The sequence below is a fragment of the Protopterus annectens genome, chromosome 5.part0 (assembly GCF_019279795.1).
Source record: "Protopterus annectens isolate FY-2018-M chromosome 5.part0, PAN1.0, whole genome shotgun sequence".
Taxonomy (NCBI): Eukaryota; Metazoa; Chordata; order Ceratodontiformes; family Protopteridae; genus Protopterus; species Protopterus annectens.
In genome coordinates this window covers 1,797,718,963-1,797,733,478 of record NC_056735.1, presented here as the reverse complement: position 1 = coordinate 1,797,733,478, position 14,516 = coordinate 1,797,718,963, and the positions used below count along the sequence as shown (strand labels likewise).

Below are 14,516 nucleotides of genomic sequence, written 5' to 3'. Positions count from 1 at the left end.
GCTTCAGGATGCCCATGTCAACTAAGCTGGCTGGAGAACCTGTGGAAATTGTCCATCCATAGTGTTAGGTAAATTTAAATGGTCAGGAAAAGAGGTCTTACTTAGGAATGGCCAGTGAGTGAGAGGTGTGTTGGTACCTCTGAGGCTAGGCTTAGTGTTCCACCAAATAGTAAAGCAAGGTAACAAAAAAACCTGTGGTGGACAACAAGCAAAATGTTTGCATCTTAACTACTAATGGTAACCACTTCTATGCGGCAATGCACAATAATCCACTATTAGCAGAAAAGTGCAAACGCAGGCCTTAAAACAAGAGATAACCATTTTAACTCAAACTAGCCAATAAGGGTGCTCTCTCTGAGCACTACTCCAATCGCCCTCAATAAGATGGGACCCAGACAGCACTCTCCTCCCACAAGGGTGCAGAAGGGCCTTCACCTACGAGGATGGCTTGACTTTGATGCTCAGACATTACAAAGCTGACCCAGAAAGAGCAAACATGGAACCAGGCTATGCTACAGCTAAACTAGTACAGTATACAGTAAAATGTGACAAAAAGCAGTTCAGGCAGGCAGTAGAATGCAAATACAAATAAAACATGTAGTATAAGAGAAAAACAGGCATTTAAATCAGTTGAAAGCAACGGATGCCTCAGATCATTCAGTATGTCAATGAAGAGTGGTTTTAGTGCTCAAGTGATACTAAACAGTTTGGGTTTGCAAGTCTGAATCTAACCTGTGCTATAAAATGCAGAAGTACTAGAAATTCAAAGTGCATAAAATCTGAGTCACAACACCAAGACAGCAGCTTAAATAAAACCGCAATTCACCAGCAATTCCCAGCTTAGAAGAGTGTAGGTCACACTCTCCTGCCTCAAGAGGCTAGTCCACAAACCTTCCTAATGTAAAACAACTGATTTTAGAGCCCATGTGCTTAAGCCAGAACTTAGAAACTTCAGAAAACAGATACAATAGGCCTTCAACCAGCAATGTGCAGCTTAGAAGGGTGTAAGCTATCTTCTCCTGCCACAAGAGTTTAGACCACAAATCCTCCAAATGTGAAGTAACTGGTTTGGAACCCAAGTGCTTAAACCACAATAAAGACACTTAGAATAGCAGGCACAATAGGCCTTCACCAGCAGTTCCCAGCTCAGAAGAGTGTAGGCGCCACTCTCCTGCCACAAGAGTCTAGACCACAGCCCTCACAATGTAAAATAACTGGTTTGGAGTCCAAGTGCTTAAAGCAGAACTAAGACACTTTTGAGCCTTCACCCAGCAATTCCCAGCTTAGAAGAGTGTAGGCTATCCTATCTTGCCCCAAGAGTTTAGACTAGTAATCTTCGTAATATAAAATAACTGGTTTGGAACCAAAGTGCTTAAATTGAAGCAAAGACAATTAAAACAACAGGCACAGTAAGCCTTCACCCAGCAATTCCCAGCTCAGAAGGACAGAGGCCACCTTCTCCTCCCACAAGAGTGTGGACCACAAACCTTCTTAATACAACTGTCCTGAAGCCCAAGTCTTCAAACCAAAACTGAGAGTAACAATTACAATTTAATCGGGCAACTAACAGGCAGTAATAAATGCATCAGAATACATGTAATTGAACACTTTAAGAACAAAAGCAAAATAAAGTAGGAAGAGACACAAATACAGTTAAAGCAGCTTGAATAAAGTGTATTTTTATCAGGCTACTAACAATAATAAATGCAGCAAAATAAATGCAATTGGACACTTAAGAGCAAGCAGCAAAACAAGAGCAAAATAAAGTAAGAAGAGACAAATATAGTAAAAGCAGCTGAATAAAGGTGATTTTTGAGGTGTAAAGTGAGGAAACAGAAGGTAATTCAAGGTTAAGAAAATGAGGGGTGGGCCTTCCCAAATGATCTCACTGTACTCAGTAGAATAAACTGATGTGATGGGACTGGGAGGAGTGTCCAATATCAGATTTATAGTAGAGGCAAGCAACTCAAAGCCACCAAGTTTTAAGAGCAAAACAACAGTTGGGCAGGTGGGTGGAGAAAAATAAAATGGAGACAGAATCAGAACAGAAAAAAAGGATTTCTGCAGTAAAGTTCACAACCCTGAGATATGTTCACAAAACACAGCCTTTGCAGAGTGCTGTTAAAACAAGAACCTAAGACCTGTGCAGTAACAGGCAGATGGGATTTCTTTAACAACTGCAAATGGGGATCAATTCAACCAATAAATAAATGTAGCACAGGAATGTAAAATATCACTGAATCAGAGCAAGTGCAAAAAAATATTCTTATATCAGCTTCGTATCTCCAGATGGTCTTAAAAGCACTCCAATTTTTGACTGTATCCATGAAAGAGAGTAATGCTGTAGTAGTGATATGGCCTGGTTGGAAACAGTGCTGAGATTTCATGATGAGGTGGGATTGAACTAAGAATTGTAGGAGCTGCTGATGAACAAATTTCTCTAGGATTTTTGATGGTGGTTACAAGATGGCTATAGGAAGAAAGTTAGTTTAGTGGAGTGCTCTCATTCATGTAATGGAATTAGATAAGACATTTTCCATATGTCTGGTATGTATGATTCAGTGATTGATCTGTTAATAAAGATGCTAATTGGTTATCCTATGGTGCCTGATATCTTTAGGTATTCAGATAGTAGTCTGCAGAGGGGGAGCCAGTTTTAAGTTTGGATACCATTTTTTTTATTTGTGATATGGACACTGGTCAAAGAGAACATTTAGTGGTGGTGGGAGGGGAGGAAGTTTGAGGAGATGTGTTATGAGGTGGAATGGTGTTGGTTTTAGAGATGGAGGAGGTTAGTGTGTCTGTGCTTTGTATGAACTGTGTGTTGAAATTGGTGGCTGTTGCATCAGAATAACACAAAATGAACCTCAGATTTTATACTGTTGACTAAGCAAATCCAAGTAATTGATCCTTTTCCTGCTCCAGCTGTAGGTGAACCTTAACAACTCAGTAGTATCATTCTTTCCTGGAGTATTTAAATAAATTTACTCCTTGAATTGTTCCATAGCACTCTCCACAGATTATCTTCTTTATAAAAAGACCACATTTCCTTAGTAGTGGAACTTGTCTTTGATTCTAGATCGCAACTTTACTTTTTTCAAAGGAGAGTATTTTCAACAAATAAGGGGGTGTTGCCATGGGCGCAGCCTGTCCTCCGGTCTTTGCCAACACTGTTTTGTTAGGATGGGAGAACCAATATGTATTCAGCAGTAGGTTTTCCAAGATTCTCCATCTGTATGTAAGATTCCTTGATGATATCTTTATTTTATGGGATGGTACAGAGGAGGAAATTAATTATTTCCTGAAGTGTTTAAGTAGTAAGGTTCACCTACAGTTGGAACAGGGAAAGGATCAATTACTTGGATACCCTTGTATCCCACACAGCATTGGGATTCAAGTCAAACATTTACAGAAATGAGACCTTCTGCAATACCTATTTACACTTCTCTAGTAGCCATCCTTTTACCCACAAGAAAAGTTTAGTGAAAGGACAAGCAATATGGGTAGTGAGGATGACATCCCAGGATGACGAGGTGTGGAATAAATTGGTTAAGCTGAAACAAATGATCTGATGTTGTCAGTCTTCATTCATTCTTAATGAATGGGACTCTGTTCTGATCCTCAGAACCGGCTTGGCCATTGTACAGCTCGCACCAGCCAAAAAAACTGTCAAGTTAAGGCTCTACCCACAATGCCCCTCTCTCTATTACCTCAGATCTCGTTTGCCACTCTGATAACAAGACACATCAGCCAATACTCTCCAGCTAAGTGCTTCAATTTTTATTTTATTTTCCTTAAGACATAGTTGCTATATTTTTAAGTAGTTTCCTTTTCTCTTGGGTTATATTTAGTGCATGTGAACTAGCTCTGTACCCTTCTTACTTGACAGTAATTTGCATTACCATTGTTATTAATTTTCACCTCCCTTTTACCTTTAGATAATCTCCTTCTGTACCACCGCTGGTATTTTTCTCATTTACCATTTTTAGTATTTCTCCATACCATTGTTGGTAGCTTTCTTCTCTGTCCTTTCAGTGTGTTGTGTGAATTTTTCTTTAAATGGTGGAAAAACAGAAAGGCATGTCAGGCTTCAAACAGTGCCTGGATTGTGGAAGAAAGATGCCCAATTCAGGCAGGCATCTTTCATGTGTATATTGCTTGTGTGTGCCCCATTTGGAAACTAATTGTAAGATCTGCCAAGGGTTTAGTGCTAGAAAATTGGCAGAATGTTGAAATAAGTTGATTCTGAAGGGATTGTTAAAATCCTCCTTTGATGAAGCCATGTATGAGACAGAGTCCTCCTCCACCAAAATTGAACATAAGAGAAGTAATTTGGTGCTGGGCTCTCCATCGGTGCCAGACTCAAAAAGGCATAAGTCTCCGGTTCCTTCAGTCTCCACAGAACTGAAGAGTAAGATTCCTAAATTGATTGTAAAACAAGCTTTGGCACCAACAGTTATGGCCCCCTCGGTACTGACAGTCGCCAACTTTGACAACCTCTGCACAGACAGATGTAATGGGATCCTATCTCGCCTACATTTATAACTGATGGGTTCGGAGCCGATCCGTCAGGTCTGACTCGGCCACTATATACTAGAACGAAGTCTCTCATTGGCTGGGCTTCCCCTTATCCCAGAATGCACCACGCCTGCTTCCCCAGATCTCGTTTGCCGCTTTTCAAGCTGGACGTGGTCTCGACTTGGCTGGAGCTAAGTGTATTTTCTTGACCTTTTTGGTCTTTTTGGCTAGGGTTTCTGTCAGCTTTTAAACAAACAGCTGTTTTAACAGCTTTGTGAGCATTTGTAGTCAGTTTTTGTGAAAGTTAGAATTTTATATTTTTCGAGCTTCTAGTGTACTGGGCAAGGCCCGTTTAAGTTAGAGGGCCTTTGCCCTTATTGTGTGATTATTTTTCTTGTTGTGTGACTGAAATAGTTTCTTGTTTTACCTGTTGTATCGGGCTAAGCCCGTTTAAGTTAGAGGGCTTTAGCCCATATATTAGTTTTCTTCTGTGTATTCTAGCTATCTGTTACCTTTCCTACTGTGTTCAGTATGTCTAAGGAGCAGAAATCAGGATTTAAAAAATGTGCTAAATGTAATTATAAAATGTCTATTACAGACAGCCATGCTGTCTGCGTGTACTGTTTAGGGCCTAAACATCTACAGGATACTTGTAGTGTTTGTCACGCTTTTTCTTCCAGGGTCCTTCAGGAAAGAAAAAACAAGCTGATACTTAGAGGTCTTATTAAGCCTTCATTTGAGGAAGCGTTGGCTTCATCTCCAGCTTCTAAAAAGAAGAGATCGTCTGCTCCGACCAGTCCGTCGGGCCCGACACTCAAGAAGCATAGATCGTTTGCTCCGACCAGTCCGTCGGACCCGACATCTAAGAAACATGGATCGACGACTTCTTCCTCGGCTCCAATGGCTTCGGAGCCGATGGCTGAAGGGTCTGCCTCAGTGCTTCTTTCCTCGGCTCCAGTGGTGTCGGAGCCGCAGGTTAGTGCATCGAGAGGCCAATCACCTACTTCGGCTCCTTTGGTCTCGGAGCCGTTGGAGGTGTGCAGCTCAGACTCTTCCCCCTCGGCCCCGGAGCCGCCTGCAGTGCCGACACCCTTACGAACGGTTCCGGTCTCGGCTCCGATAGTGTTGGAACCCTTTCGGAGCCGATCTCCTGTTTTATCGGAGCCGAGGCAGAAGTCTTCTCGGCCCCAGTCTATTTCCTCCAAATCCTCTAGGTTGTCGGATTCGGATTTGGATAGGGTTATCCAGAGGCTGTTCCAGTCCCCAGTTTTTACTAAAATGATCTCTGCTCCAGCCCACTCTGCTTCGGAGCCGATTCCCCATTCCGTGCATTTGATTCCTCCTCCGACCCCCTTGGAGCCGTTGGAGTCGGTGCTGGTAGAACGCAGCGGAATCGTCCAGTCGGAGCAGGGACCCCCTCGGAGTTTCTCTGCTCCGACCTTCATTCCTACCCTGTCCTCGGTGTCAGGGTTTGGTACCGGGTCTTCCTCGGCGGGGGCCGAGGGCAACACTGTGGAGCTCGCCTCTTCGATGCCCAGTCTTCCCCTCGGAGCATCAGCCGCAGGTATTCCCGGTACCGCCGTGGTCTCTCAGCAAGTGAGAGTCTGGAGGTCCTGCTTTTGAGGCCATGAGGAGTGCGCTGGCTATGACCTTGCCGGTTCAGCAGGTTTCTACCTCACCGTCCCAAGTTTTGGGTACTGGTGCCTCTGGAGACATTCTTTCCCACGACAGTGGGGCCCCGGGGCCTGAGGATACCCCCTTAGAGGGTTCCCTTCTTCCGGGGGGTCCTTCTGAATCTGCTTCGGATGAACCCCCAAGGAAGAAACTGTGCAAGAGGAAGCACGTTGATTCCCAAGATGAGTCCATCACTTCAGATACTGACCTCGATGATGCGGAAGGGTCCCCAAAATCGTCCTCGGATGACGTCTCCTTCTCGGATATCCTTGAGATCTTGAGACAGAGAGGCGATTGGCAATCCAAAGCCCCTACCGCTGAGGAGTCAGTCTTCCTCAAGGCCTTCAGGGCCCAGCCCTCCTCCTCCTGGGTGTCTCCACCCTTCGACGAGTTATTAGATCTAATCTCTCTGAGGGTGTGGGAACATCCTGATACAGTGGAACCGGTGCCTGCCAGACCTAATAAGTTTCTTTCAGCCCCTCCCCAGAAGGAATCCCTTACTAAGGGTGTTGCAGTTGATGCTATGGTGGTGGCATCTGCCACTCAGCAGGACGTGGCAGAGGCTTCAACGTCTGTTCATCCTCCTAATAAGGATTCTAGGAGCATGGATAGGTACGGGAAGCATACCCTTTCTTCAGCGACCTTTACCCTGTGGTCGCTGAACTATCTCTGTCATTTTACAAGGCTCCAAAGGGATCTCCTCAAGGAGTTAGGAGAATCTTCCTGAGGCGTTAGCCCAGACCGTAGGTGCCCAGATGACTACCCTATCTTCTATTGTCAACTCGTCCATGAGGCTCATTTCCTATGCAGCCGAAGGGGCGAGTAGAGCAGCGGGCACAGGAGTGGCTCTTAGGAGACAAGCCTGGTTACACTTGTGTCCACTCGCGGAGGCCTTTAAGTCTTCCTTCGTCGATGCCCCCTTTGATGGGTCTTCTTTGTTTGGACCCAAGGTGAAGGACACACTTACTCGGTGCGAGCAGGAGGGCAAGACCTTGACTGCCATTGGGGCCCGTTTTTCCGCTCCCTCTAGACCTTACCCCAAGGCCCAGAGAGGAGGGAAAATGTGGTTCAGAAAATCCCAAAAGTTCTTCTCTACTCCACCGAGTGATTCCCCCCTCCAGAGGCAGGGGGGGGTATTCAGGAAGACGCCGCCCTAGAGGTGGCAGAGGCCCCCGTAACTCTGGAGACCGCGATTCCTTTCGTGGTTCCTCCTACCCTCAACATCCCTAGGATGTGGCCCGGCTGTGCTTCTCCGGAGCCAGTCGGGGGTCGTTTTGCAAAACACCCACAGGCTTTGGAATCTATAACCAAGGATCAGTGGTTGCTTCGCATTGTAACCGGAGGCTACCTCATCCCCTTTTTCAAGCCCCCCTCCTCCTACAAGGAGAATCCCGGACGTGCCACCCAGTCAATGGGATCTAGCAGCCGTAGAAGTTTCAAAGCTGCTAAGCAAAGGGGTCATCCAGCCCATCCCCCCCGACCAGATCGGATCAGGAACTTACTCAAGATTATTTTTGGTGCCAAAAAAGACAGGGGACGTAAGGCCCATTTTGGACCTAAGCTCATTAAATCGTTTTGTGAAGAAGTCCAAGTTCCGGATGGTCACCCTTCAGTCCATTCTCCCGTTATTGGAGAAGGATGACTGGATGTGCTCCATAGACCTCAAGGACGCTTACTATCACATTTGGATACGTCAAGAGTCCAGGAGTCATTTACGCTTCCGCCTAGGAACCAGTCATTTCCAGTTTCATGCACTGCCCTTTGGTCTCACCACAGCCCCCAGGATGTTTACCAAGTGTGTGGCAGTGGTGACAGCTCACCTGAGAAGTCTAGGATTCCAAGTGTTTCCCTATCTCGATGACTGGCTCCTCACTGCCACCTCCAAGCATCTACTGATTCGAGCGCTGATGGCCACAGTAACTTTGGGTCTCTCGCTGGGAATCACTTTCAATTGGGAAAAATCTGTGCTGCGGCCATCTCAGCTTATCACATTTATAGGCGCAGAGTTGGACACAAAAAGGATGCGGCATTTTTGCCATCAGTAAGAATTCAGGTTCTACAATCACAGATTCTAAATTTGTTACCCAAATCTCAAGTTCCTGCCAGACAGATTCTTCAGTTATTGGGCACGATGGCTGCAACTATCCTCTTAGTACCATTAGCCAGGCTGCACATGCGGGTGCTGCAATGGCTATTATCGGTTCAATGATCATACCAAGAACTTCCCCTGAACCACCTGGTTCTGATTATGGACAGTTGTCGTCGGGACCTCCGTTGGTGGCTGCATCGGTCCAATCTGGACCGGGGGCGTCCTTTCGCCCTTCAGCCCCCTGTTGCCACAGTGACCACGGACGCCTCCCAGATAGGGTGGGGGGGGTCATTATCTGGACAGGTCTGTCCAAGGCACTTGGCAGGATTGCAAAGCGCACCTTCACATCAATATCCTGGAAATGAGAGCGGTGTTTCTGGTTTTGCAAGCACTTCATCAGGCTCTCCCCCAAGGTACTATTGTGACTCTATCCGACAACATGTCGGTAGTTTGGCACATAAACAAGCAGGGTGGAACCAGGTCCTACCCCCTTTGCAGAGAGGCCATGAGAGTATGGTGCTGGGCCATAGCTACTCGACGTTTCTTAGTAGCCACGCACATTCCGGGGAAAGCCAATGTGATCGCAGACAGTCTCAGCAGGACTTTCCTGTTGCCCCACGAGTGGTCCCTCAACAGCAGAGTGGCTGCGCAGATCTTCGCCAAATGGGGTCTCCCTTGTTGCGACTTGTTCACCAGCCCCAACAATGCGAAGTGCAGAGAGTTCTTCACTCTGACTCCCTCCCAGGGGCAGTCTCCCAGGGGCGCGCTAGCCCACAATTGGCCCCCCGGTCTCCTTTATGCCTTCCCCCCGATCCCCCTTCTCCCGAGGGTGATTCAGAAGGCTCTTCATGTAGGGAGCCACATGATTTTGGTCGCCCCACATTGGCCCCGTCAGGTTTGGTTCCCATTCCTTCAGAAGTATGCGGTACAGGGCCCTTGGATTCTGGACCCAGTGCCGGACCTGTTGTCTCATCAGTCGGGAGACACTCATCCGTCCCTTCGGTCGTTTCGACTGGCTGCTTGGTTACTCCACTTCCATCCTTAGTTAGAGATAACTCTTTTTCTCCAGAAGTGATGTACATTTTGTCCTCTTCCCACAAGCCGTCCACCGTTAAGCTGTATTCCAGCAAATGGAAAAGGTTTGCCTTTTGGGCCCAGCAGCGAGGCATTGATCCTCTTACGGCCCCAGTTCCGCAGGTCTTGGAATTTCTAGCTTCATTCAGGCTCTTCAGTCTCCACAATTAAAGTTCAACTGGCGACTATATCTAATTTTCATGTTTCCATAGAGCCTTCCTTAATGGCTAACAGACTTTGCAAGTCCTTTCTTAAGGGAGCCTGGCTCCTCAGGCCTCCTATGGCTCATCCTGTGCCCCCTTGGGACTTAAATTTGGTTCTGGCCTCCTTAACTGCCCGTCCCTTTGAGCCGGCAGCCACTTGTGATATAAAATTTCTGTAGTGGAAAACCGCCTTTCTAGTGGCAATAACTTCTGTTAAGCGGGTTTCAGAGCTTCAGGCTCTCTGTTATACTCCTTCTTATTTGATTTTTCATAAAGACAGAGTTTCCCTCAGATTGAATCCATCATTTTTGCCTAAGGTAGCATCCCCTTTGTGCATTCAGCAATCATTGGAGCTCCCCGTTTTCTTTCCAAATTTTTCTAATAGAGCAGAATATACCTTCCACCAGTTGGATGTTCACAGGCAACTGCGTTTTTACTTAGATAGGACTAGGCAGACATGAAAATCTAACCAACTGTTTGTGTCCTTTGCGGAGAATAGGTTAGGTCTACCAGTTGCCAAAACCACCATAGCCAAATGGATTAAGGATTGCATCTCTTTTATTTATTCCCAGTCAGGCAGAGAGTTACCTTTCCCACTTAAAGCTCATTCTACCAGGGCTATGGCCACCTCTGTAGCTTTTCACTCCAAAGTTTCAATAGATGATATTTGTGCGGCTGCTACTTGGTCTTCTCGGCACACCTTCATTTCTCATTACAAGGTTGATGTGGCTTCCTGAGGCAGAGCTTCATTTGGTTCCGCAGTTCTCAGGAGTGTGTTCCAATGAGCCACCCGGGATTTAGGTGCTAGGGACGCTGTCCCATCAGTTATGAATGTAGGCGAGATAGGATCCCATTACATCTTTTAGTTATGTACTTACCATAACTTCGGATGTATGGGATCCATCTCACCTATCTTCACCCTCCTTCCCCCTACCTTTTGGATTTGGAGGAAATATTGCTTTTGCTGAGTTCTCCTCTGGAAGGGCTCTAGTTGGCTACAGTTATTGGTATGCGTTTTCTGTACCTGTATGAATGTATGAAAGCGAACAAACAAGATCTGGGGAAGCAGACGTGGCGCATTCTGGGATAAGGGGAAGCCGAGCCAATGAGAGACTTTGTTCTAGTATATAGTGGCCGAGTCGGAGCCGACGGATTGGCTCCGAACCCATCAGTTATGAATGTAGGCGAGATGAATCCCATACATCCGAAGTTATTGTAAGTACATAACTAAAAGTTTTGTTGCCACCAACTTTGACAACCTCTGCACAGACAGTTTCATCGGCACTAGCATCTTTGTCCTCCCACTCAGTTTTGATTTATCCATCTGCTCTTCAGCATACCGTGACTAAGCATGAAACATTAGTACTTCCCAGAACAAGATACTACCCTTCTATAGACCCCCTTCTGGGTCATCTTCCCAGTCCCTTCTTGGAAATTCCAGAGTCTCCGTCTGGGATATCAGTCCATTCAACTAGATGTCTTTCCAAGGTAGATGTGGTGAGATTAGTGGATCAGCTTTTGGTGGCCAAGGGATCTTCCTGCACCCACTCACTCCCCCCTCACCCATCTGGAGCCGAAGTTTTCTCTCCTAGCAGTCCTCCTGATTTTCCGCCTCTGACCTCCTCACTAGGCTCTGAGCCCACCACTTTGATTACCCCAGTTCCAGCAGTGATGGTGCTGACAGAAGCTCCTTATTTGGTGCCTGTATCAACTCTGATGTCTTCGGTTTCCTCGGAACCGGTAAGACCCTCGGGCCCGTAGTTTGCCTGTCTGTTCTGAGGGCTCTGGTATGGTCCCTATTGTTTTCTCTGAGTCGTCCTTGGGTGTCAGAACCCTGACATTTTCAGATTCTTCCCCAGCTCCTGTTTTGGAGGGTGGTCCTTCGGAGTGGGGTGTGCCCTCAGTTCAGAGATTGGCTTTCTCAGTTCTGGGCTTCCATCCCTCTTTGGGTGGGCCTGCCTTCCAGGTCATGGAGAGAGCTTTAGCCTCTGCAAGTTCTCAGCTGGCCCCATCTACATCGAAGTGTCACATGTTTGTACCTTCTGGACTGCAGCTGCCACCATCTCTCATGTCAGGACAGCAGGCACCGAAACTGCAAGACATCCCTGCTCAGGACCCCTCTTTTTAGAAGTCTTCCTCAGGCATTCCCAGTGAGGAATCACCCTTTAAGAAGACTTGCAAGAGGAAGCATTTAGATTCTCTGGAAGAATCTGTCACAGAAGAGACAGACTACGATGAAGGGGAGGGTTCCCCCCAGTCATCCCCCTGAAGATGTCTCATTTGGAGACATCCTGTAAATCTTAAAACACAGGGGTGTTTGGACAGCCACAAACCCATCCTCACAAGAATCTGTGTTCTTGCAGGCTTTTGGTGCTTGCCCATCTACTTCCTGGGTGACCCCATCCGCTGATTAACTTATTAAGCTAATCATGCAGTGGGTGTGGAAGGCTCCTGATTCCATAGAACTAGGCCAGACAAAATTTTATCAGCTCCAGAAGATCAACCACATTGCGGAAAGGATTTAGCAGTAGATGCCATGGTGGTGGCAGTGGCCACCAAAAAGGAACTTGCCAAGGAGAGTTCCTCAGTACACCCTCCTAACCAAGAAACTCGGAAGATGGACAGGGTTTGGGAAGCGGGTCTGTGTGTCACTGACCTTTGCTCTTAGGTCCTTGAATTTCATGGCACACTTCACTAGACTCCGAAGGGATCTGATAAAGGAGCTTTCAGATACCCTCACCAAGCTGTGTCTGATGAGGTGCGGGATAAGGTTGCCTCTCAGCTTGCCACCCTGGAGACTATATCGATCTCATCCATGCAGCTTATTGCTCATGCAGCCGAGGGAACAACCAGGGCAGTGGGTTCAGGTGTTGCCATAAGGTGCCATGCCTGGATGCATTTGTGTGACTTCGCAGAACCTTTTAAGGCTTCCTTTGTCAATGCTGCTGTTGACAGATCTTCCTTGTTTGGCCTCAAATCCATAAAGACACTAGCCAGGTACAAAAAGATAAATATCCCCTTTCTTCTGTGAGCATTCATTTTTCTATTCTTCAACGATCCTACTCTAGGAATCGGAGGAGCGTGAACATGTGGTTGAAAAAGTCCCAAGGACCTTTTCAGGCCACATGTGGTGAATACTCCCCTCTGAGCAGAGGAGGAAGTTCTAATGGAAGACGCCCTCCCAGTGGCAGAGGTGGCTTGTTAAATCAGGGCTCCAGAAACTCCTTCTCCGGGCAGTCCTAGCAGCAATCCTAAATGGAGGCCCAATTGCTTACTTCTGGAAGCAGTCAAGGGAAGATTTTCACTGCACCAGACAGCCTAGCTATTGATAACTTCGGAAACTTGGGTGAAGAGAATTATCACCAAAAGTTACCACATTCCCTTTACTCTCCTTCCAAACTCCCCAAAGAGAATCCTCAGTCATCCAAGAAATCCCACCAGATCAGAGGATCCAGATTTTACTCAAGATTCTTTTTAGTGCCAAAAACGACAGAGAGTCTTTAGACCAATTTTAGATCTCAGCCTTCTGAACAAGTTTGTTCAGCAAACAAAATTCTGGATGGTCACTGTTCAGTCTATTCTATCCTTTCTAGAGGAAAATGATTGGATGTGCTCTATAGACCTTCAGGGTGTGTATCACCACATAAAATGGACAGGTGCTCCAGAAGGTTTCTGTGCTTCTGGCTGGAAGCCAGTAAGCTGCCTTTCAGTCTCACCATACCCTCCAGGGTGTTCACCAAATGCATGGCAGCAGTAACAGCTCACCTGAGGCTACGCGGATTCAGATTGTTTCCATACCTAGACGACTGGATACACTTCGCTTCCACCGGACGTCTACTGCTTCAAGCCACTAACTTCATATTGCATTTTTTCCAGTACTTGGGCATTACGATCAACAGAGGGAAGTCGCAGTTGATGCCAACACAAGACCTAGACAACCTCAGCACAATTTCTTGTGTAGCTTCTCTCGCTCTACACAGACTACAACAAATAAGGATATAAGTACATTTCCTCATATCCAAAGACAAAGTTCCTGCTGTTCTCATCTTTCAAGCCCTAGGATCTATGGCTTCGATCATAACCTTAGTGCCCTGGCAAGGTTTCATATGAGAGTGCCTCATTGGCTCATAGCTGTGCAAAGGTCGATACTGATGCACCCGATGTTTTATCTGATTTTGATAAACTGCTGCAAGCAGGATCTATCCTGGTGGATGAAGTCAGAGGAAAATCTGTGGGGTCTCTCCACCCATGGCCATAGTGACCACGGACGCTTCACATATCAGGTGGGGGGCATTATCTGGAAAGAGCAGATCAAGGCATTTGGTCCCTGCAAGAGGCCAATCTGCACATTAGTGTCCTGGAATTGAGGGCAGTGCTTCTAGCATTGCAAGCTTTTCAGTCTGTCCTTCCTTCAGGGACAGTTGCATTTCAGTCAGACAGCATGTCAGTAGTCTGGTACATCAATAAACAAGGTGGTGTTTCCCCCACAAAAATAATAGGCTTTAGCTGATCACAGCAGCAGACAGTTCTCTTTATTCTTTGTATAACAAGAATACTTGGCAAATGAAGTGTCCTTGCTGCATGTTCATGTCTTAAAAACGAACCATCTCCCATTAAAAAAAAAATCCATACCTTGATTTTCTTTTGCTGAATGAACCCTTTCACAAAGAAAAGCAGTTTTAATCATAGTTTCATTTTTAGCAGCTGTTCAGAACTATAAAGTCACTCTCCTTTTTGTATTTACACCAAAAGCTTGCATCCAAATATTAGACCAGGTCACCTTAGCTGAAAGCTCATCCAAAGTGTTTTTGTGCATTTCCAAGATGGATGCACAATGATCAACAGCTTAATGTCTTCAACTATCCCACTGTGAAAATGCAAAATGAGAAAAAGGATTGCCATTAAAACTGTTTGGGGATAAAATTCAGTTACTGGCTAGAAACTACACTGCCTGGATG

The 14,516-nt window shown here is 46.2% G+C and overlaps 1 protein-coding gene across 1 annotated transcript in view; it reads left to right on the top strand.

Moving 5' to 3' along the window:
* Nucleotides 1–14,516, top strand: part of MICU2 (mitochondrial calcium uptake 2) — a 1,974,490-nt gene that overhangs the window by 818,970 nt on the left and 1,141,004 nt on the right. The gene's annotated exons all lie outside the window — the stretch shown is intronic.